The sequence below is a fragment of the Molossus molossus genome, unplaced genomic scaffold (assembly GCF_014108415.1).
Source record: "Molossus molossus isolate mMolMol1 unplaced genomic scaffold, mMolMol1.p scaffold_m16_p_1, whole genome shotgun sequence".
Taxonomy (NCBI): Eukaryota; Metazoa; Chordata; class Mammalia; order Chiroptera; family Molossidae; genus Molossus; species Molossus molossus.
In genome coordinates this window covers 15,776,178-15,801,635 of record NW_023425344.1, presented here as the reverse complement: position 1 = coordinate 15,801,635, position 25,458 = coordinate 15,776,178, and positions in this window count along the sequence as shown.

Below are 25,458 nucleotides of genomic sequence, written 5' to 3'. Positions count from 1 at the left end.
GCAGCTCCACTACTGTGCACGGGTCTGTGTTGACACAGAATGTCCACTGGTCCGATGGTGCCAGGTGCGCTGGTGGGCTCAGGTTGTTGGGCCTTAGCTGCTCCCACTGCCTCCTCCCAGGGAAGACCCGGGATCTTCCAAAATGCTGGGACCTCCCCGCGGCACAGGGAGAAGCTCCCTGAAGGGCTGCTTACCCAGGTAGCTGGCTGCTCCGTGCACAGCACAGGGACCTGCACTGCTTGGGTTTGGTTGTCCACTTTCACGTCCACTCACACTCTCTCACACTCACCCTCCCTCCAGTCCTTCCTGCTGCCATTAACTTCTGAAACAATTTTCAGTATCTGGTGCAGCTCTGGGCACATTGTGGCCATTCATAACTGGTAATCAGTATTATCACTGTGATGAATATAAGTCAATGGTCAAATCACCTGGGCCGTTATCTCCTTTCTTTGTGAGTTTTGTGCCCACTCCTTACATTTGCATTTCACTTCTAATTGCTCCAGATTCTTCATCCTGGCCCTAATCCATGAACTCAGGCTTTTATTATTATCATTATTATTATTTTTAAATATTTTCTGTTTGTTTCTATTTTAGCAACTACAGATCATTTCTGCTGGGGTTTGATTTATTGGGACCCCCAGTTAATTTTTGAATGACTATCTTAGCAGATCATTATGAATGAGAACAGAAACTTTTGTGATTCCTGGATATTATTGCTGTGTTCCCCAGACTGGAACACTAATTTCAGAGTCACTGTATCTGAGCATCTTTAACCTCTGAAAGTTAATAGCTTAAATTCTAGAGTCAGATCAATAAGTTTTGGAGAATAGATTTTCTACTTATTAGTAGTGAAAACTTTAAAAACTTATTGTTTTTCTAAGCCTCTTTTCCTCTTTTTAAAAATGGAAATCAATAAGAGTACCTCTCTCCTAAGGATGTTGTCAGGACCAAGTGAGATGACATGATAGTAAAAGGTAACTGGCAAGTCTGTTCTCCCAGGTCAGTCTGTCTACCTGTGATTATGTTTTCTTTCTTGGTCTTAACATCTACCTCAAGGTTTTTCTAGGGGAGTCTGGTTCAAGCACTGTTCCTGTGTATTACCCAAAGTCACACATACATTATTGGTCTCATGGCTCTTTGGGAACTAGAGTTTGCATAAATGCCAATAGTTTAAACACTTTCTGAATCCATTTCTTGGATACTCTGACCATGGTAACAAATATTCTTTTTGTGATTCTGTCACTTCCTGGATAGTCTCTCAAATGAACTGGACTGTTTATTTTTCATTAAAAACACTATAAATGAAATTTTTACTTTTAAATGTTTTCCTAATGAGAGTTCTGCTTTCTGGAGATAGAGTAGACATACTTACTTCATCATCCCACTTAGTGAAACTAAAAGTATTGGATGTAATATATAAAACAAATAGAAGAAAATTGAAATATAGAGAAAAGAAAGCAGATTCACAAGAAAACTTAGGATCTAAGGAATAACATGGTGGTTGGTTAGTCACCTGGGTCTTTTTTTTTCTTTTTTTTTTTTCCTTTTCTATCCTGACTCGGAGCTGATGAAGTCAGCAATCTGGAAATACCAGCTGGCACAGACAAAAATAGCCCCAGCAAAAACCTGCCCTCTCTAGCCAGAGGACTAGGAAAAGGGGCAGTCCAGCAAGACTGAAAACTTTTGGACAATAACTGCTCTATTCCAGTTCACAACACAGAAAAATTCTTGAGCCCTTCTCTACCTATGCCAGCAAAGGGACCTGCTTTAGGACTTAACAAGGAACTCTAATTCCCCTCCCTGGAGTGGAGAAGGTAGGTAGGGAGGCAGAATTTTAATCCCTGCTAGCCGGTAATAAGGCCCCCACCCATGTTGTCAGTGTAGACCACATAGAAGCCTGGACTTCCACTCAACTTAGCAGGGATGTTCCCACTCCCCACTCATGTGGAGCCCTAGTGGGGAATGGGACCTATAATCATCACCCAATGGTAACAAGGTCACCCTCACTGTGGTCAGTGGAGACCACATGGGGAGTCAAAACTCCCACTTCTGCCCAGCAGTAATGAAGAGCCCTGGCATAATGAAGAGTTGGTGTCCATAGAAACTGAGTGGCAAACCTGTAATTCTATCTTTATGTGGCAATAAATGTGTGGGGTTTTCTCCAACAGAATATGCCCCCAAAAGGCCAGGTGAAAGAGAAATTTAATAATAAGAAGAAGTGCCTAAGATAATAAAAATATGTCCAGGGTTCAATCAAAACTAACTTACCACATCAAGAACCACAGAGAAATCAAAATGAATGAAAAAAAGACAATCATGAGATGCCAATGCTGATATGACAGAGATGTTAAAATTATCTGACAGAGATTTTAAAGCAGCCACAATAAAATGCTTTAATGAGCATTTATAAATACACTTGTAATAAAAAGAAAATAGAAAGCCTCAGCAAAGAAAAAGAAGCTTTAAAGAACTAAATAGGAACTTTAGAATTGAAAAATACAATTACTAAAACAAGCAGCTCAGTGAATAGACTCAAGTGCAGAATAGAGGGAACAGTAAAAATATCAGTGAATGGAACATAGAACAATAGGGATTCCTCAATCTGAACAGTAAAGAAAAAATAAACAGAAAAAAAAGTAATAGAATGCTAGGGGTCTGTGGGACTATAATAAAAAACAAAAACAAAAAAACACAAAACAATTATCCCCTATGCGTTAAAGAAAAGGAGAACAGGGCTGAAACATTTACATACAGAAATCATGACCCAAACTCCCCAAATTTGTCAAAAGAAATAGACCTACAGTTTCAAGAAGCTGAGTGAACCCTTAATAGAATAAATTAAAAGAAATCCATGAAAAGACATATTATAATTAAAATTTGAAAACTAAAGAAAAGGTCTCGAAAATGGCCAAAGGGAAAGTGGTATCTTACCTTAGGGGAAAAACAACTAAAATTACAGCTGATTTCTCATTAGAAATGATGGTGGCCACCCTGACCGGTTTGGTTCTGCTGTTGGAGCATTGGTCTGTGGACCAGAGAGTCCCAGGTTCGGTTCCTGCTAGGAGCATGTAGCAAAAAAAAAAAAAGAAAAGAAATGATGGTGGACAAAATGAAAAGGCACAATATTTTTTAGTGGTTAAAACACACACACACACACACACACACACACACACACACACACACCTGTCAACCTAGAAACCTACACTCAGCAAAAATAATATTCAAGGACAAAAGGAAAACAAAACATTCTTAGGTCATAAAAGACTAAGAAACTATTTTATTTTCAGACCTATTCTAAAAAAATTACTATAGGAAGTTCTGTAAGTATAATGGAAATTATAAAATAAGCAACCCTGAAATATCAGTAAAGAGGAAACAGTAAGAAAAGAAAATTTTTAAAAAATTGCAATAGACTTTTCTTCTTTTGAGTTCTACAATTTTTTTGGTGATTGAAGCTAAAATTTCAAATTGTGTGATGTAGTTCTAAATATATGCTGAGGAAATAGTTAAGACAATTATAAATAGAGGAGTCAAAGGAAGCTAAAGGGAAAATTGAATACTTTATTTTAATTTATAAAATAATGACACAAGTATACAATGATATATATATGTATATGTATATATAATATATATATAATCAAAATGGAATTCTAACATAAATTCAAGTAACCCACAAGAAGGCCAGAAAAAGGAAACAGAAAAATAAAAAACTTAGAGCATAAACAATAAATAAAAATTAAATGGCAGGCTTAAACTCTAGTATATCAATAATTACATTAAATGTAAATGGTGTAAATATGCAAATTAAAAGATAGAGATTGGCAGAGTGGGTTATAACATCACTCAACTATTTCAAAATATATATATATTATTTAAACAGTGATCAAAGAAAGCAAAAGTGTATTTCTTTTTAATTTATCTTTATTGTTGAAAGCATTATAGATGTCCCCCTGTTTTTTCCCCCCACTGGTGCCCTCCTCCCTGTTCCCACCTGAACTCTGCCTTCACCACACTATTGTCTGTGTCCATTGGTTATGCATATATGCCCATAAGTTCTTTGATTTATCTCTTCCCAAACCCTTCCCCTTCCCTCTGAGGTTCCTCAGAGTGAATTTTCTTAATATCAGATACATTTGACTACAAAGTAAAATTAAATTACAAGAAAGAATGACTTTATATAATGATAAAGTTTAAACCCACAAAAAGACACAGAAATTCTATGCATAAAAAACAACAACAACAACAACAAAAAACCCAGAGCTGCAAAATGTGTGAGGCAGAAACTGGTAGAAATGAAAAAAAAAAAAAAAAAAAGTTATTCACTATTATACTTGATACTTCAATATTCCTAACTGAACAATTTATAAAACAACAACAATAACAAAAAAAAATAAAACTAGACGGTACATCATCAAGGATACAAAATAACTAATTCAACAACAGAATTGACCAACAGTATGTACTCAATATTTTTAGAACACTCAACAACAATAGAGCACATATTATTTTCAAGTGCTCATTAATCATATCCTAAGGTAGAAATCTATAAAATAAACTTAAAAAAAATTTAAACTAACTGAAAGTATGCAGTTTTTTCTCTAAACACAATGGAATCAAACTAGAAATCAATAAGAGAATGATTATAGAAAAAATCTCCAAGCATTTGGAAACTAAGCAGCACATTTATAAGTAACCCATGATTCCAAAAGAGAATTTCAACATAAAATTTTAAAATGTACATGTAAGTGAATAAAAATGAACACACAAATTATCAAAGTCTATGAGACACAGCTTAAACAGTGCTAAGGGGGATTTTTTAAAACTAAATTCATATATTCGGAAAAGTATTTTAAATAAATAATCAACCTTCCACCTCAATAATGTAGAAAAATAAGAACAAAATAATCCCAAAGCAAACAGAAGGAAGGAAATAATAAACATAAGAGCAGAAATCAATGAACTTGTAAGTAGAAACACAATAGAGAAAAATCAATGAAACTAAGAGCTGATTCTTTGAAAAAAATCAATAAAGTTGGCAAACATCTAACAAGACTGAGAAAAAAAAGTAAAAATACAAAATTACCAGTATTATAAATGAAGCAGAGGATATTACTATACACCCTGCAGACATACTGAAAGATAATATGAAAATTCTATGAACCACTCTGCATATATAAATTTGACAACTTTGATGAACTGGACCACTTTCTTGAAAAACACAAACTTCCACTATTCACCCAATATGAAATAGATAACAGTAATAACCCTGTAACTATGAAGAAATTTAAATTCAACTATTAAGAAATTAAGTTAAAAGTTCTTATAAAAATAGTTAATGCTGTGTTGTCTTACAGATTTGAGCTAAGAATGTTACAAAAATCTTACCAAGTGTCACTGTATGTACTTTAGTAATCTTATTTTCTCTGTTTTTCCTCTTACAAATTTAATAATTTTATATTTCCATTTCAATCTATGGTACATTTTGTGTTCATTTCCATATAGGTATGAGATTTATATTCTGATTTTGATCAGTGATTTAAGTAGGTATCACTACCAGCTAACAAATTAAAAATTAAACTAAATATCCAAGGGCAGATAACATTTAATTTTTAGTTCAGTTGAACTTGAGATTCAGCTTTTATCATTTTAACTACACCATAGTTATAGTCTGTAAAACAGGGGCACAATAAAATAAATCGTGTGCTATGATTTAGTGAAGAGGGTTGAAGATAGGGACTCCTACTGTAATTTTGGTATATTTATATCTAATTATCTATCTTACCTTGGGCAATCACTTAAGTTCCTTGAGATGGTAATCAGAAAAAGTTGCATGAGATTATTTTCTGGTCTTTTCCTTTTAGCTAAAACATTTTTGATTCAAATCCAGTGTGTCTCATCAGAACTAGATTAAGGTGCAGGACAGCCAAGGTATCTCCGGCAAATTGGATTTTTCAGTGATGGTCCCACCAGTATTAATCCCATCCGACTTGCTCTTCTTACAAAGTGATGTTGACAATCCTCTGTTGAGAGATGAGGTCTCCGATGCATTCCTCAGACTGGGCATAACTTTGTCATAGCTTCAACTATGAGAGCACTGCAAAATTGACATTTGCCTGACTTTTAAGCTAGGTTATAAAAGGCAATATAACTTTCCTTGGAGATCTCTCTCTCAACTTGTGTCTTGGGACATGTGATCTACCATGTAAGTAGTTCTGAAGCTGCCATGTTGGAGATCACAAACACAGCACATAGAGTTACAGAAAGATACAGGAAGAGCCCCTGTTGTTCTCGGATATCCAAGTCTCCCCAGTGGGGGTTCCATACACATGAGTGAAGATGCCTTCATGAGAGTAATGCCAGTCATCATCACGCCCCACCTTCATGGAAGATCCCGAACCAGAACCACAAGCTGAGCTAGTCTTAGATTCCTGACTCTCCTAAATCATGAGTGAGAACAAATAATTGCTTTTGTTTTAAGCCACTAAGATGTGGGGTGGTTTGTTACACAGCCAGTTATTCGAACAGTGTTCACCTAAGCATTTCGGAGCTACCACTGGCAATGTAGTCAGATGTAGAAAATAGTATTTACTGGAATGCCTTGGAGTGTATCAGGGCATGAATGAATCTAGTGAACCTAGACCTAGCTGATCGCCACACATCTTAACAAATCAACATTTTGTTAGTAAGCTAAGGGGATTCCTTGGCCTGTGCACATCAAAGCCCAATACAATGTAAACAGGAGTCTGCAGCCAAGAAAGTGAAGGTTTATTTTTTAAAGAAATGGCGCCAAACTCAAAGTCACAAGTGAGTGGCTGCTCTAAGACCTGGCTTCCCAATGGCTTCTAGGGCATGAGTTACATAGGACAAATGTCATTAATCACAGTGACTAAGGGAGTTAGGGTCAAGGTCTCTATTGATTGGTCCACACTAGAGTAGGGGGTAGTTGATAATTACATTCAGTCCTGATGTCTGGTTTCACAAGGGTGTACTCAGTGGGATGGTCCACTTTTCTGGGTCAAGAGCAGAAACACAACTGATGCTTAGATGTTATCTCAAGTTTGACTGAAACTCTGGCTCTGTGGCCAAAGACACGAGGCTTTGTTCCTAAGATTATTTGATGCTGGTCAGAACCTCACTGTGAGAGCTTAATGATTAAGGGAATGGATATGGAAGGGAGAGGGAGGGAGGTGAGTCACGGAGCCAGTTTGAATCTAAAGGAAAGAAAGAGAAAAGGTTAGATGAAAGAAATTAAGTTTCTGAGCAGTTACAATCTGAGTGGTGCATATTTGTAAAACCTAGAGACAGGAATCCAGTGGTGGAATAAAAATATTTGCTAATCATATCTAAGACAATCACATCAGGGTTAGTTCATTTTCATGTAGCCTGCTGAGCAAGACTGTGGACAGCAATGTTCCTGGGGGAATCTATCTTAGAAAAGGAACACACACAACAGAATGCAAGAACCCTGAGCTTTCATAGCTCAAGGACATGTGTTTCCACTGCAAGAGGACATGGTCTTTCTCTGCTATATCTTGCAAGTAATTCTCTCATTAGAGACTCCAGAACAGCAATGAAAGCCTGGATACTGTATTCAAGCCCTGGGTTTGGCCTAAGAGAGTAACACAAGCCAGTAATATAATCTAATGTGGGTCTTGGTAACTCACCTTGCAGTGTCCCTGTGTACATACTTTCCTGTGCCATTGGTAGGTTTGTGCAGTGTCATTTGAGTGAACACGATGGTGCCACTTTGGAGTAGAAACTTTAAATACGATTGCATGGTTCAGCTTAGTCTCTTGCTTCTCCCTTCTCTCAGAAGGGCACATTCCAGGTAGAGGTTGCTCCCGTAGCCTGGACGTCTCATTGAGAAGAAAAAGAGCACAGAGATACCATTGGAGCAGAAATCTATTGGTCTACATGTCATGTTAGCAAGAAATAAACTTTTGTTCTATGACACTGACACTGAGATGTTGGAGTTTGCTGCTTCAGCAAAGCTACCAAGTACACACTCCTATGGAGAGACTCATAGATGTGTACCTGCCTTGAGGTTTGTAGTTCTGTGGCTTTTCACACTTGCTCTGAAGAATGTGTGTGTGTACAAATATAATTCATATACATGGAGGTTTTGCCTTGATAAAGCAATGCTTTTATATTGGGTAACTGAGTTAGTTATATTATCCGGTATCTGTTATAACTCCATAATAGATTTAAGGAATTTGGAAATGTTACCTTTGGTTGGTTTGTCCTTATTATATAAAAGCCAGTGGAGTAAATTTTATGTGCTAGTTTAGATTTGACAGTGCCTTTCAAGAATAATACTATAAACAACTGGAGGAAATACTCTACTATGAGTTGATAAGGGATTGTATTAATAAAGTCTGGTTTTAAGTACAGAAACACAAATCATACTAGCTTAAGTAAAATAATAATAATATTTTTTAAATACATGAAATGTTTCTGTGTGTGCCTATGTGTATTGTGGGGGCACATTCATTGGTTTGTATAATTAAAACTATACTTTCAGGGCATGCCTGAATTCAAGATCTCAAACAACATCATCAGTGGTTTCTGTCTGTCTGTCTCTCTTCCTTTCCTCTGTCTTTACTATTTGTTTTTCTTATGTTTACTTGTTCTGGTCCAATTCTCTCTACATCTAAATATCATTTCCTTTTTGGGGGCTTTGTTCTTAGAGCTGAGGATGTGAGTTCTTTCAAAACCTTAGACTGTGAGATAAACTGTGTAAAGGAAAATTCCTTCTTCTGCTATTGTGAGAAGAAGAAACAGATGCTAGGCAGGCAAAATTTAAAACAAACATCTATTCATCTATAGAGGTAAATCTTCAAAGAACATGCTCAGATAACACAAATATTTGTTAATTGTTTTTTTAGGATCAATAGAAAAATAGAGTAAGCCATTTTTGGACGACCCCTGAATTGTTCAGAACAACAGAGAAGAGAAAGAAAGGCCAATTTGTCCCAAGCATAGTAAACAAGTTCTCCACTAAGGAAGTTGAAAACAACTATGGATGAATAGCTATGTGAAGAGGGGTCCAGGCAAGCTTATGATCTTGGCAGGGGAAACTCTGAACTTGTTTTACCACTATTTCTAGAACTTTGGGTCCTAAACACAACATTGCAGCATTTTGGTATCGAAGAGCAAAGCGGAAAGAATTAGAGAACTCTCTGTCAGAAAGTGGTATCAGGAGGTCAGGAACCTTCTCTCTCTTTAATTCTTTTGATAGTGTTTTGTGTGCATAATTCAGTGCCTTTGTCTTTATTAAAATAAAATTGAAATATGTAAAAAGCTTTTTAAGTAAAGTCTCCCAGGTGTGTGTTGCAGCCTCAAGCCCCCTCTCTTTCTTCTTTTGTTCTCTTAATTGTTACTGCACAACAATTAGTTGGGTATTCATATGCAAATGTATGCAAATGTAAAGGGGCTCAATATATGAGATTTTTACTACTAGTTAATTTCTACTTTTGGGTCTACTGATAAGATCTGCAAAACTGCCTTTTTTCTTACCCTTGATCCTTGGGGCATAAAAGAGAAAGGATGGCATGAAAGCCACCTAAATATCTCAAAAGCTATGCTATTGTTAAGATCCTTCTTCAACTTGGAAAGTGGTTTTTAATTGTTTCTTCCATTGTCTGCCTTGCTCTCTCTCACAGAGAGTGTTGTGTTGGGCTTTCATTATTTGTTATTGACTCCTCATTCAGGATTCAGAATGGCACTTCGGTATTACATTCAATATGGGAACAGGCTTGTAAAGGAAAGGAATAATCATCAGATAAATAAATAGAATTTGATTAATAGATTGAGATCGTTGTTTCAAGACAGCACAACATATTTATTCAATATCATGAGTAGGGGGAGATCTGAGGAATACATTAAAATATTTTTTAAGTTTCTGAGAAACATCAGACAATTTGTGGAGTGCAGGAGGTAGTTGAAATTTAATGCTTACTATTCTCCTCGATGTGATAGATAGAAAATGGCTGCAAAGCCTTTGCTGTTCTACCCATCACAGAGGGAGTCTATTTTCCATCCCCTTAAATCTGAGCTTGCCTTTGGTGATTTGCCTGGCCAATGAATACAGCAAAAATGGCCTTCTGAGACTTCTGAGGTTAGGTCCGAAGGTGTGTTGCCACTTTCACTGGGCTGAAAGAACACTCGTTCTAGGCACTCAGCTGCTCTGTGTAGGGAAGTTGAGGCAACCTGTGAGTAGGCCCTGTGGATTACAACCAAGTTCCCTTGCCCAAGATTAGACCCAACCTCAGACCACAGCAGCACCAACTTACTAGCCATGTGAGCGAGCCATCTGGGAAGGGGGCCATCTAGCACCAGTTAAGCCCCTCCAGTTAAGATCTCAAGGAACAGAGGGGGCACCCAGCAAAGGACTCCAAATCCCTCCTCCACAAGATCGTGATCCAGTGAATTGTTTTATGCCCCTAAGTTTTGGGATAGTTTGTTGCATCAACAGCTGACAGGAACATCAGACACAGATTAAAAGGAGCAAACACACGCCAGCAGGCTTTGAGAAAGCAGGCGGATTACAGGTGCAGTTTCCTCTGCAAAGCTAAATAGGTGATCTATTCACAGATGGTTTAAACACGGGAAGTAATTAAATCTAGTTTACAAAGGCTAAAAACGGCTTTTGATTGGTAAGGTTTCCTTCCCCACATTTAACCTTGGCTTTTTCCGTCTCTATTCACCAGTGGAAGCCCTGGAGGAGAGGGAGGAGGGCATTGGTGAGGATAAATGTTCTGGCCAACACTTCGGTGTCCTCTGCACAACCTACAGATGCCTCAGTGACTAATCTTCATCTGCAGATAATTCAGAAACAGGGCAGATCCCTTGGATTTGAAAATGGGAACTAAAACTCATCCATCTTCTCCTGATGGCTAAACAGGCTATTATTAGCAGGCCAGATGATTTAATAGGCCGAGGATGGAAAGGCACATGTTGATAATTAAACACTCCGGAGTTCCATTCCAAAGCAAGTGTCCTTTAACAACATGACTAAGGTTTGTTTGCTTTTCAAAACCTTCTCTTGAACTTTCAAGACTCTGGAACGTGTTTGGGAATCAACATACAATTTTTTGATGGATAGACGTGATATGTGTCAAACCCAATGCTCAGCTGTTTGGGTGACATGTTACAGTGTGGAAGGACCTGTCCTGAATCAGTTTTGTAAATTCATCCGTATATGAAATCTAAATTGAGCCAATCCTTCAACAAATATGAACTGAGATCAAATAGATTGGGGTGCAGTGATACAAGAATGGATTTTGTGCCCGCTCTGCCTCATGGCTGTTTGACCTTGAAAAAGTTAGAGCACCTTCGGTGCCTTAATTCCATCATCTGAAAATGAAGAATACTTTATTCTAAGGTTCCTTCAAACACTAATGTTTGTTCATTCTACAGATTTTATTGTCAAACTGAATCCCCCCCTCAATTATAATGGTGTGGTTGAGTTCGTAGGAAACAGATTAGTTTTTGCTTTAAGCCTATGCATCTATTTTCTCAGCTCTCTATATTTACCATAGTGCCAGACTTTCTTTAAAAAATATTGCTATTTTTATAATAGTAAATATTTCTTTTACTTATAAGTATATGCCAAGCACTGTGATAAAAGTTTTACAAATGTAATCTAATGTATTTCTTATGACAACTTATTGAGGTATAATTAGCCTTACTTACAGATGAGATAGTTAGGTCTCTTTCTATCTGTTATCCATACATCTATCTATCATCTATTTCTCTATATAGATACCTATAGATATATAGGTATAATGACTGAAAACAATGTAAAGTTGAAGACTGCAAAGTCAGCAGTCAGCAAGCTCAGATGAGAAGGCTTCTTCTGCTCTTCTGTGTGGAATGTTTGTATTCATTACTTGGATGAATCTCTTCCACCCATAGCTTATAACAAACTCCAGGGAGGAGGTGAACTGTAATCATCCAGGGGAAGGAAACAAAATACTGCCCCAGAAAAATGTCCTCCCTACTCTTTTGAACTAAGGTGGTTTGATGGTATTTCCAGAGAATGGACTTGATTTTTTAAGCTAGAAGTTTACCATTTGAATATTGTTTTCTGTTTTTGGAATCACAAACTCAGATGCTTCTTTGGCAATAGATTTCCATTGTCTTGAGAGTTACCCTGATGACCTTTTAGTTAAATACATGTAGAACAAATTCATATCTATTTTTGGAAGGATGGGCATCTGAAGGTTGTCTTTTTTACTAAATTAGAACTCAAACTCAGGCTGAGTGAGTCCTTGGTGCTCCTCCATGCACAGAGTCTTACAGATTTGGGAGATCAGGTAAATTTGCATAAATAAAAGAGTCTCCCAGACCAGTTCAGGAGTTTCTATACATTTAGTATATATTTGATAGATTGAAGTTATCCTGATTGGAGGCCTGCATCAGGAAAGAGAAGCAGCAGACGAGGTAAGACTCACTATAGTAAATACTATTGTCCATACTTAAACCATATGCACTTGGCTCCTGTTATAGACTGAATATTTGTGCCCCTGCCCCCAATTCATTTGCTAAATAAAGCCTTATGGCAATATAATGGTGTTTGAAAATAGGGTCTTTGGCAGGTCATTGGAATAGGTCATGAGTGTGGGGCCCTCGGTAGAGAAGAGGAAGAGCCCTCTCTCCTCCTTTCCCTAAGTCCACACGCAGTGAGGAAAAGGCCACATGAGAATGTAGTGAGAAGCCCATCATCTGTAACCCAAGGAAAGAGACATCACCAGGAACCAAATTAAATAGTACCTTGATCTTGGACTTTCAACATCCAGAATCACGAGAGAATGAATTTTTGTTGTTTATGTCACGGGTCTGTTTGCTATGGCAGCCTGAGCAGATGAGGACAGCTCCTTTTGCCATGTCTTTGTATTTCTCTCCTAGCCTCAGTGTGTTTTGTCCTCTAACGGCCATCAGCTGTCTTCTTGAAAGACAACAACCCTTGGAAGTTCTCCCAGCTCCATTCAGATCAAGACAACCCTAAGATGTAATTAAACTCCAGAGTTTTTCTCCAGCATCGGGATTAGACCAGTACTCTATGTTGGCTTCTCCTTCCCTATTCTTCCTCCACTTCTTAGCAGCTTATCCTAGGAGCATTTCCTTGATAACTCATTTGCACATGAATCTTATCGTAGGGTCTGCTTCTGGAGAACCTGGCCTAGGATGTGTTCTATAAGAAAAGGGATGTCTGCACTGTTGGCCTGCCTTACACTGGCTATAGAACTTGGACTCAGGAGATAGCATGAAGTTCATGAGAAAAGTCTTATCATGTCCCTTACCTTTGTGCTTAGTGCAAATGTGGACACACTGGCAGAGAGCTAGAGGTTTCTTTTGCCTATAAAATAACCAATCTGAGTTAACTTATTTAACAGATACCTCTTAGTGTGCCCGCCCAGTCTGTAATCTACAGTCCCATTTCTTTAAGGGCTCTCCCATCTCTAGGGTTACAGAGGTGAGCTGTTACTCTACCCAAATTCTAGTCCCTCTGGCTTTCTTCCAACTGGAATGTGTGCTGTATTTTCCAGTTATAGGGATTTGCACATTCTACTTGCTTTTTCACTCTGCCTGAAATTTTCTTATTGCTGACCCTTCTAACCCCATCTCTAGTAGTCTAGCTATCTCAGAATTTTGAGTGTGTTTTGGAAAACAGCCACGTGTGTGACACTGTCTGAACTACTAAATCTGTAATACTCCCAAAGACTTATTTTACCCTCTTTAGAAAACCACAGCTGAAGTTGTCTTATTTTATACAGTTTGGTACCAATCGCGTATCGCAGTTGATATGACTTCTGTGTTTACTTCTTAAGTCTTTCCTCCATCAACTGTTCCAAATTCCCTCTTCTTTTGGTTATTAAACGTAGTTTTTTGTCAGCCAATATTCTTCTTTGCCCCCAAATTAGCATCATTAGCAGCATTCAATTGCTTATTAAGAATGTAAATTCCTAAGGCTTATCCCAAGTTCAGGAACTCTGAGGTTGAGCCTGTCAATCTGTGTTTTAGCTAAGTGTCATTTTGATATACATGACATTTTGAGAACAGGTCTAAGTGTTACAGGACTTTAAATCTTAAATCTTAAATGTCAGATTCTAAAAATACAATAAAAAATAAACCTAGACAAACAAACAACACACACACAAGTAATCTTTCCTCAAGATCTTGGTTCTTCGAAATCCTGAGTGCTTTAGCTATCAGGTGACTTGCATGAATCTGGTCAGGCTGCCATTAACCAAGTACTGCAAACTGGGTGGCTTAAAGAATGGAAAAAACTATTGTCTCAGAGTTCTGAAGGCCAGAGTGTGAAATCAAGGTGCCAGGAGGGTTGGTTCCTTCTGAAAGTTGTGAGGGAGAATCTCTTCCATGTCTTTCCCAGCTTCCTGTGGTTTGCTGATAATCGTTGGTGCCCTTCAGCTTGGGCCAGCATAACCCCATTCTCCTCCCAGTGTTCTCCCTATGTCTGTGTGCCCAAATGTCCCTTTTATATAAGCATATCAGTCATATTGAACTAAGGCCCACCCTAATGATCTCATTTTAACTTCATTATCTCTGTAAAGACCCTATCTTTAAATAAGGTCACCTTCTAGAGTTTAGGACACCAACCTGTCCTTTTCGGGGGGGTGGGGGGGAGGATTCAACCCACAACATAATTAAATCTGTTTTGTTTGTTTATTTCTGGGTTATATTCATCCCCCTTACAAAGGCATGGTGACCACAGCTCAATGGTTTTAAAGCCGTGGGACAATGAGGGAAAAGTTGAAAGAAGACCCCATTACAATCTCACAAAAATAGTCTAAATAGAGGCAGAAAGACCAGGAACTCAGTTCATCACAAAGTCCAAGACTCATTGGATTGATCTGATTCGGTGGCCATAACAAAATACTGTAGAATTGGTGGCTTAAACAATAGAAGCTCATTTCCTCGCAGTTCTGGAGGTTGGAAATCCAAGATTAGAGTAGCACCATGGTCAGGCTTTGGTGCGAGCTCACCACTTGAATTATAGACGAGTCCTTCTTACTGTGGACTCACAGGACCTCATCTGTGTGGGGACACAGAGAGGGAGCAAGCTCCCTGCCGTCTCTTCTCGTAAGAGCACTGATCCCATATGAAGACCCTACCTTCATGACCCCCTCTCACCCTAATCACCCCCAGAGACCCAATTTCCAAGCATCCCATTTGGAACCGGGGCTTCAATGTATGAATTTTGGGAGTGTACAAGTATTCAGTCCCTAATGCTTACCCAGAGAGATTCTGATTTATTTCATCTAGAGGGGAGCAACTCCATCTGAATTTTTAGAACTTCATAGGTGATTGTGATGCACAGCTAGTTGTTCAAGCCTTCTTCCTGGCCCTTTACTTCTATAGAAAATTCCAGTGATTTTGTGCTGCTGGTTAACACAGAGGAAATGAAAATAGTCAGAGCTATAGGTGTTACGCCACCATTCTGCTCGTGTATGTCTTGTCAGCCCACCTCTTCTGTAAGCACCTGAAGGAAAGTCACCGCATTTCTGATAGTCCTTCTCCAAATCCCCACAGAGGTGGTTACTTATTAAGTTCTTAACAAATACAAGCTGATTGATCAAATAAAATATTGGATTCTTTACTTCAACCCCTTTGCTTCAACAACTATACAAATAAAAAATCAATACACGTACATTATTAATTCTCTTCTGTGATATAGAAATGCAAGGAACACATGTTAGACATTTTATTTGTCTAGCGAGGTGATAGAGATATTGGAAGACAAACTCAGCCTCTGTTTAGTAATTAGTTTCTCTAGTCTCTATCTCTGCCTTACACACAGGCTGCTTAATAAAACAACGCTGATGTAACAGGCCAAAACTTATCCGAATGGTGCTATGAGATAGGTTAGGATTGCAAAAGAGATTTCTTGCTTACTTAGTGAAATTATGGATGGAAAGTTAGGGAAGGCATTCTCAAACCCATGTCCCTTCCCTCCACTGTCACCCCTTAAAAATTTTTTTCAGTTATCTGGAATATCAAGCCCTGAAGAAATGTATTATAAAAATAATGACCTGAAAGTCCCTCCCCAGTTCTCCAGCACCAAACCAGAGCAAAAGCACTCACATGCTACTAAATTCTGGAAAATAACAGTTTTCTATCTGTCTGCCTATTATAGGATTTTTCTGTTAAGCCCAGACACCTTGATTTATTTGGAGAGATAAATTCCACCCCCAGCATTTCTTTAATAATCCTTTTATACTTTCTTCTTATCTTTGCTCTTGCCGCTATTGTTTGATAGGGCCACTTAAACAGGCCTTTCCACAAGGTTACTCGAATTAAACATTAGCCAGCTCAATAAGCAGCTACAGAAAACCACTGACGATATCCAGCCTGATAAACATCCACATACCAAAGTTGGAGATTTCTTTATTTCTACCTTGATTGTCTCAAAGAAACATTTTTAGAGACCACCAGACTTGCTTTCTCTTATGTTTTTAGATACCAGGCTTTCTGGTGCAAAATGGACCATGGGGCATTCATAATTGGCTAGATTTCACTAGTCAATTTTGATGACAGTAAATTTAATGTTTACATGGTCTGTGCTTAGATTCAGGAGAATGAAACTCTACATTTAGAGATTTATTTCTTTGAACTAAACAATAGCAACTATTAAAGAATCAATGTATTATTTATTAATGGTTCCGTGGGTAAGGCAAAAAAAATCAATAAACAAACAAAACAACAGAGAACAACTTCTTGTCTAACACCTAACTGAGAATTCGATTGTCAGAGATGGTGTTCTTGGGTTAAGCTAAGAGCACTGCATGTCTAGATGGTGGGGCCTGGGTGCAACCAAAGGAAGGTAGGCTTAGAACAGGAATGTTACCTGTGGGACGTGTCACAGGTAACATTGCCCTGCTTCGTATTTGATCAGGAGCCATCACTAACAAGCAGAATAGAGACAGACTCATAGACATTGCAGGCTGACAGCTGTCAGGGGGGTTGAGGGCTGGGTGGCAGGGTGGAGAGACTGAGCATAAAAGAAACAAATCTCTTGCATAGGGACAACAGATAGGGACTACAGTGTGGTGATTGCGTGGGGGGAAGGGAAGTGGAGGAGGGTATCGAGGGGATACACGGTGATGGATGGAGACGACTTGGGGTGGTAAACACAAAATACAGTGTACAGATGATGTGTTGTGGAATTGTGCAGCTGAAACCAGTATAATTTTGATAACTAGTATCACCCCAATAAAGTCAAGAGAAAGGGGGGAAAAAAAGCAAGCCCTGTGTAGCAACCTCTTCCCTGGAGTTGGAATCCTCTCTTCTCTGCTCTTACGGGAGAGTGAACAGAGTATAAACTTCAGGTCCAGACGTGCTTCTGGGGAATCTGCTGTCCGCATGGTTATTGAGAAGTTGGGAGGGTACTGAATCTCATTAAACTCAGACTCATCATCCAAAAAGGTTTCATAGCAACATACATCCAACAGTGTAGTTGCGAAGACGAAATATACCGTTTACAGTATCTAGCTTGTACATACATAGACCAAATACAGTAGCCTGCATCCAGGACAGCAATCCCCCCTTGGCCTCAGATTCAATTGAGTTTTCTGCCTTTTCTCCTGCCCCCGCAACGCATGAACGAAAGGGTGTACCATTTTCTCAGAGCATAATAAAAAATGAATAACAGTCACCGGATAACTGGTAGCTCAAGAGTTGGCTTTGATTATATTCTTTCTCCAGGTCCCTCCCACAACCCTCAAAGAACATAAACAGTGCTTGACTTGGGCTTTCAATATACGGGACTGGCAATTTTCAACAAAAACACTTTAGCAGAGGAGAACCACTGGGAATTTGATACCTTATTTTTCTATAATATACACATAGAGCTACCCAAAGACCCCAAGAAAACTCATCAGAAGAAACACAGGTACCCCTAGATTTTACTACATTATAGAGTACAGAATAATAATACATTATTATTATTATTGTAAAAATATGCTAGTATATTGTATGCCCTAGTATGTAATTTATTATAGTACAGCACTATATGTTAATACTATTCTACTATTAACTATCGTATTATTATGTAGTAAACACTTATGCATCTATATTTACTATGTATTCCTCTGTCACACATGCTGAGGTGCTCTCGCCAAAAAGGTGGCAGACAATGTAGGCGAAGATGCTTAATCCATAGTAACAACCTGTTCATGGGTGCTCAGTTTTCAATAATGTGAAATTCAGGAAGAAATAAAGCAGTGTTTTGCATTTGTGTGTGTGTGTGTGTGTGCACACGTTTGCAAATAAGGGCAAGTAGAAGAAAGAGGATAGAAAAAAGAAGAGAGCAAATTCTGGAGGCTTCCAGTTGCTAAGGATCAATGTACCTGCCTCCTGAAACCCTCCAGGGTGACTGCCTAGGTGAGAGCAGAGAATCTTTTCTTTTTATCTTTCAATCACTGCCTTTGTAGGTATAAAATAAGAATATCGATCCCTGGAAGGTGATAATGGTTTCTCAGTCAAAATGTTATTTGCTGTTGGAATTCATTTCCCTGTTGCTTGATTTTTATGTCACTCTCCCCAGGACTTCAATCTTATTTAGACATAGTCAACATACTGCAGGTCCCAGGAAGACGTGCCGTCAGGACATTCTGGAAGGGACCTGGCCTGCCTAGGGGGTGATTTTTCCAGGACTCACACCTCATTTCCCAGACCCCTCCTGCTTTCCACTCTTGATATAAAGGAATAATCTTGATTTTTACTTCCTGACAAGGTTGCCAATTAGGATACTATGTTTCCTTCCCCTGAGGTGCACCCTGGCGATACCACACAGGGGAAAAAGCAGCATTTACATACACAAAAGCAACTTTAAAAATGAGAACTATCTTGATGAGATAGATAGTAGTTGTAACTGATGGAAGGAGAAAAAGGCAGACCAGGGAGGGAGAACCCCAGGTAATTTGCATGCAAGAAAGTAAAAATAGAAATATTAACAATAAATAGAAAAAATGTAACCATCCAAGGTGAATGGCTGACCTGGAATATAAAGATCTGAGATAATAGCACAAAAAAGAATAGAGAGGGGGAAAAAAAAGTGTTGGAGGATATGAAGAATAAAATTAGCAGTTTTAACTTATATATATGATTTCTTAAAGGTAAGAAAGATCACAAGTGGGACAATAAACATTTTTTAAGAAATGAGGCTGAGAATTTACTAGAATAATGGATAAGAAAAAAATCTTAATTTGAAAGGATTTATAGAGCCAAATAGATAAGAGAACCCCACATATAGAAAACTTATGGTGAATATCTAGAATAAAAAGCTGCAAACATAATAAAACTTACTAGATTAAAAAATCAGCCCTGGCCATCAAAAATAATGCTATATATGCCCTGGCCTATTTGGCTCAGCGGTTAGAGCGTCGGCCTGCGGTCCAGGGAGACCCGGGTTTGATTCCCGCTAAGGGCACAGTATCTTGGTTGCAGTTTGTCCCTGGCCCTGGTTGGTCGTGCAGGTGGCAACCACTCAATGTGTTCCTTTCACATCGATGTTTCTCTCTCTCTCTCTCTCCCTCCCACTGTATCTGAACGAAAAATGGAAAAATGTCCTCAGGAGAGGATTAAAAAAAAAAAAAATCATTGAGCATTAATCTTCTTATCAGCAATGCAAAAAAATAAATAAATAATGGGGTAATATTAATATTTTCAAAGTGTTAAAAAAAAGAACACCAAACTTAAATTTTTCAATAAACTAAGAAATTATTTAAAGTATTTTTAACCGAGGTACACGCCCTTAGCGGGAACCGAACCCGGGTCTCTCTGGACCGCAGGCGGATGCTCTAACCGCTGAGCCAAACCAGCCAGGGCTAAAGTATTTTTAAAAAGCTATTTTCACTCCTCTAAAGGTTGTCCCCACATATTTGAGAATATTTTTGGAGAAAGTATTCAGACAGGACAAGAAAACCTAGAGGATATAATACATATGTACAATATTTTCATATACACGCACACTCAAATTAGGAAAGAGTAAATTACCATCCATACAAATAATCATTAATAAAAAAATTAATAAAGTTTAATGTCTAAAGAAGCAAAGACTCTATGGGGGAGATATAGTTGTTAATAATTAGTGGATAAACAAGGCATAATGTAAATGAAGAAGAAATCATAAAGGAAATTACATCATACCATGCTTAGCACTTGATGACAATTTAAATGCATTTCTAAGAGGAAATTAATAAGGATTCAATGTAGCAAGTTGAATAAAAAAGCAAAAGAAGAAAGCACATGGAAGGAGAGGAGAGCCAATCATGAAGTGAGCTAGATCTGGAGACTAGGGCGTCACCTCAGTGCAGGCAGGGTTTTAGTCTGCTTTAGCCACTGCTAGTAATCAGAGTGCCTATGACAACGCTTCACAATTACTGAATAAATAAACAAATAGATAAACCTCAACAATATGGAGAGAATAGTACCAAATATGTGCTTTTTAAAAAATAAAATGATCAGTATAGTAAAAAAAAATCTCTGGTATAAGTGATTTAGGGAAAAAAAAAAAAAGAAAGATAAAAGAAAACATACCAATAGACAAAACATAAAATTAAGATGTTTTATTTGTACACACACACACACACACACTCACACACACACAAAAGCTTTAAAAATAATAGCAATTTATTATAACAGTTATATACAAACTCATTTGAAAACTTAGGAAGAAGAGAGAAATATGTATCAAATATGAAAGCCAGAATTGTAGCAAGCGAAATAAAACCCGAATAGATCAACAACAATTAAAGAAATTGAAATGGTAATTTCAGGCTTTCCTCCAAAGATGCCTGAGGCCCAAATGGCTCTATAACTGAGTTCCCCCACACTTTCAAGGAATAGATTGTTCTTATTTTATAAAAGACTTTTCAGAAAACTAAAGAAAGAAAGAAAGACACCCAAGTTTTTATGAGACTAGTATATTGATTTCTAAATTGGATCAGTAGAATACAAAATAAGGCATTTATAGATCCGTTTTATCTTTCACCACATAAAGGACTTATCATACAATTATTTTGATTGTTACAAAAAATTCTTTTACTAAATTTCAATGTCTATTTTTTACATAGACTCAGAAAATCACTTATAGAATGAAAAGTATCTAGCTTAATGAAGGCCATATAGCTAAAACCTACAACTATTTATTTAATGAAAAAACTTGAGCCACATACCTTCAGGTTTATAGATAAGATAAATAATGCCTTTTATAATGCCTATTATTTAATATAGTACTGGATTTCCTGAATAAAGTTATGGAAGAGAAATGAGAAATGTGAAGATTAGAAGTGTACAAATACAATTTATATTTAGGTAAGACAATCTATGTAGGAATTCAACATACTCTTAAGATAAAATAGTCGATTTACTTGAGTAGTCTGTTAAATTACCTGATACATGATCAATTTATAAAAGTCAGTCATGCCCTCTTTTACCAACAATATTTATTTTTAAAAAAGTATACAATATATAACATTCAGCTAACAATAAAAACTATATATAAAGTACCCAGAAAATAATCTCACAGAAAATGCAAAATAATCATACAAAGAGAAACCTTAAACTCTATTAATTAACCTAAAATTATATCTAGAAGGAATAGAAAGATTACAACATGCTCTTGGATGATTGAATTTAATTTACAAAGAGGCAAACAGTTCCTACATTTTATTAATTAACTTGATATTATCCTAAAAAGAAATTCAACTTAATATTTTGACAAAATTAAAACATTGTAAAATTTAAAAGAAAGAGGAAATGTCTAACAGAAAGTGTTTTTAAAAGGAAAAGAGAGAATTCCTTTTAGAAAGACATATTGTGAAGCCATAGTAAAAAAAAAAAAAGATCAATAAATAGAGAAAAAATGAATAATTTGATACAAATACAAATAGCTGAAGAACAGAAAAAAAGAACTTAAAATTATTTTCATTTATATATTATAATTTTATTTGAATTATTGAGTAAGGAAAACTGGTTCAATTTATAGAAATACAAAACTTTGATCTCTCTCTTACATCATATAAAGAGAGCCCATACCTCACCCAACAAATAGGTAAAAGTGCTTAAATGTAAAAGATAAATCTATAAAGCTTTTAGATAAAAAATAGGAGAAAGCTCCGTCCCTGGAAATAATGAAGACCTTAAATAAGATGGCAAAACAAATCATAAGGAGTAAAATTGGTAATTATGACCACTTAAAAATTCAGAATATTTACTTAATGAAAGAAATCACTGATAAAGTTGATGACAGAAAATAGATTGGGGAAAAGTACTTACAACATCAAAAGCCAATATAAGATTTATATTGAATATAAAAGGAACTCCTGCATGTCAAGGAGAAAATATAGAGAAAAAATAACAGATTTGAAAAATAGTTAATAGAGTTGAGTAAATAATTAACAGAAATGAAAATGAATAAATCACTATTATTGATGGTAGTATTAAAATCCTTCCTATTACTATTAAGATTTCCAGTCTGGAGAAGCAGAAGTCTTCAGCAGCAGTAGCATAACTCTAAAAATGGAATAGAATTGTGGATTGAAGGTATGGGACTGTCCCCAGAGCTGTGCAGAGATTTCCAGCTTCTACGCATTTGAAATCTCAGACACCTCTCCATGGAGCTAGAACTGGATAACAAGAAAATGACAAATGATAATTAATGACCAAGAAGTTGGTCCTCATGGCCATCTGTGAGGCATGATCTGGGACCTTTCAGTAAAGGTCAGTGAGGATTTGGAAGGGGTCTTAAGGAAAAGTTTAGAGGAACTACAATGATCTATGGGGAACCATCAAATAAATGTCATTTTTGACTGTTATAAACCAACCTTTTTACACATCATGTTTAGCCTGGGAAATCTGAGGTCTGCTAAATGCAAGATAGTAGATGGTAGCTCTGTAAAGGGCAATAGAGCACAGTCTATGTCTTCCCAGGAGGGGAAACCTTCTTGTCCCTCTAATAGAAATACAATGTATTATTATTCTTTCAAGATAGCTAGAATCAGCCCTGGCCAGTTTGGCTCGGTGGTTGAGCATTGGCCTGCGGACCAGAGAGTCCTGGGTTCGGTTCTTGCTAGGGGCACATACCACAAAAAAAAAAAAGATAGCTAGAATGAGAATACTAATAGCATGCGTTACTATGGACGTAGACAACAAACCTGGGGACAGGTGGGGAGAAGGTGGGTATTGGGAGGAGGGGGTCAATGGGGGTAAAAGGAGAAACATCTGTAACAAAAATAAATTAATAAAAAAATAAGTCAATAGCTATATCCTCAATAGCTATAAATATTAATGTTTGATGGTGATAATAATAATGGACTATAAGAAGATCCAGCCTTGGCCAGTTTGGCTCAGCGGTTAGAGTGTCGGCCTGTGGTCCAGAGAGACCCGGGTTTGGTTCCCGCTAAGGGCATGTACCTCAGTTGCAGTTTGTCCCCGGCCCTGGTTGGTCATGCGGGTGGCAGCCACTCGATGTGTCCCTTTCACATTGATGTTTCTCTCTCTCTCTTTCCCTCCCTCCCACTCTATCTGAACAAAAAAATGTAAAAATGTCCTTGGGTGAGGATTATAAAAAAAAGAAGATCCAAATAAGAAGATGAATTTGAAGCTTGATGTTAGCAACAAGGTAAAGAAAATTACTACCTTAAGAATTTAATTGAGTTTTTTTGCCACCTGCATTAGTAGATAATATATTATCATTTAACATGTTTAATTTTCAGAACCCTGGTATCCTAGAATTGACAGGGAACTTAATCCTCGCATCTCCCACTTATTGATAATGATTTGGTTATTTAAAATTATTATATTTCATAATATAAAATAGAACTCACCCAAATCTCAGCTTTTTATTTTTTTATACACATTTATAAGCTGATTTTAAAACAAATATGACAATGCAAGAGACTTAGAAAAGCCAAAACAATGCTGAAAAATGAACGAAGTCAAAGGACTTACACATCCCAATTTCAAAACATATTACAAAGCCATAGGCATATAGTTCATTGAAGTAGACTGGAGCGTCCAGAAATGAATCCATGCAACCGATTTTTCACAAAGGTACCAAGACAATTCAATGAGCAGAGGTGAGTGGAGAAAAGTGTTTTCAACAAATGGTGTGGAGCAACTCAATATTCACATACAAAAGAATAAAGTTGATCACCTACCTCACACCATATACAAAAATTAACTCAAAATGGATCATAAACCTAAAGTTAAGGGGCTGAGACAATCTCATACGAGAAAACATAAGAGTAAATCTTGCATTAGATAATGATTTCTTAAACATGATACCAAATACCAAATATTTGGAAAAATAAAAAAAATAAATGAAAAAAAATTTAAATATTTGTGCTGCAAATGATACCATGCAAAAAGTAAAAAGAGAAGATTCCAAAATGGCAGCAGAGTGATTGGAAGCTAAAAGACCATCTCCCAGGACCAAACTGGAATTACAACAAAAATCAAGACAAATTGTCAGGAAAAGACAACAGAAAAGCAGCTTGGAAGATCACATAACCAAGGACACTGACTCAATCCTGGTAGGCTTGCAGAGACACGAGAGCGGGGCTGGGAGCCCACGGTCAGTAGCGGCCTTAGCTATGAGCAGTGGCCTTAGCTGTGAGCAGTGGCCTTAGCTGTGAGCAGCAGCCCTGGCTGGGAGTAGTGGCCCTGGCTGGGAGTGGCGGCCTTAGCTGGGAGCAGCAGCTGTGGCTATGAGCAGCGCCCTCGGGTTAAACTCCCAAGTGGCTCCACAGCGCAGAGCCAGGACAGAGGCTAAAATAGCAGCAGCCACTTACCTTGGGCTCTAGCAGAGGGAGGGCACACTGGACTGGAAATGTGTCGGGACACTCGGGATTTGGAGGGCACTCAGAGCTTTTGCTGAGTTGCAGCCATGCAGGACTGTCGTCATCTTACTCCTTCCCAGGGGTCTGGGGAGAGGCAGCCCCTCCCTCAGAGATTCAACCCCACCTGGTGGCCATTGAAATGCTAATTGAGGCCCATTAACAACCAGCATCTGCCCCACCCTCGGGAAATCTTCTTACACTGAGCACCTGAGGGAGTTTTTCATTCAACTGAGAACCCAAGGTTCTTCAGGTAAAAGCTACGGACAGCATCCAGGCAAAAAGCTAGAGGATAACTGTACCATTACCTGGGCTAGCAATTTTAACCAGGAAAGTAAGACTTGACAGTGGTGTGTAACGTGGGTCCTCCCTGATTCATCCAAACCCAGGAGAGGAAGCCACAAACAGCAGAACACCAACACCCAAAGGGAAAACTTGGCAAGCTCCAAAGTCCACTGTGATAGCCAAAATGGTGACACACAGAAACAAAAGCCCAATGAAAGAACAAGAGACTTCTACCAAAAGGAGATAAATGAGGTGCAGTTAAGCAAGTTAACAGAACTAGAATTCAGAGTCATGATCTTGAGGAAGCTCA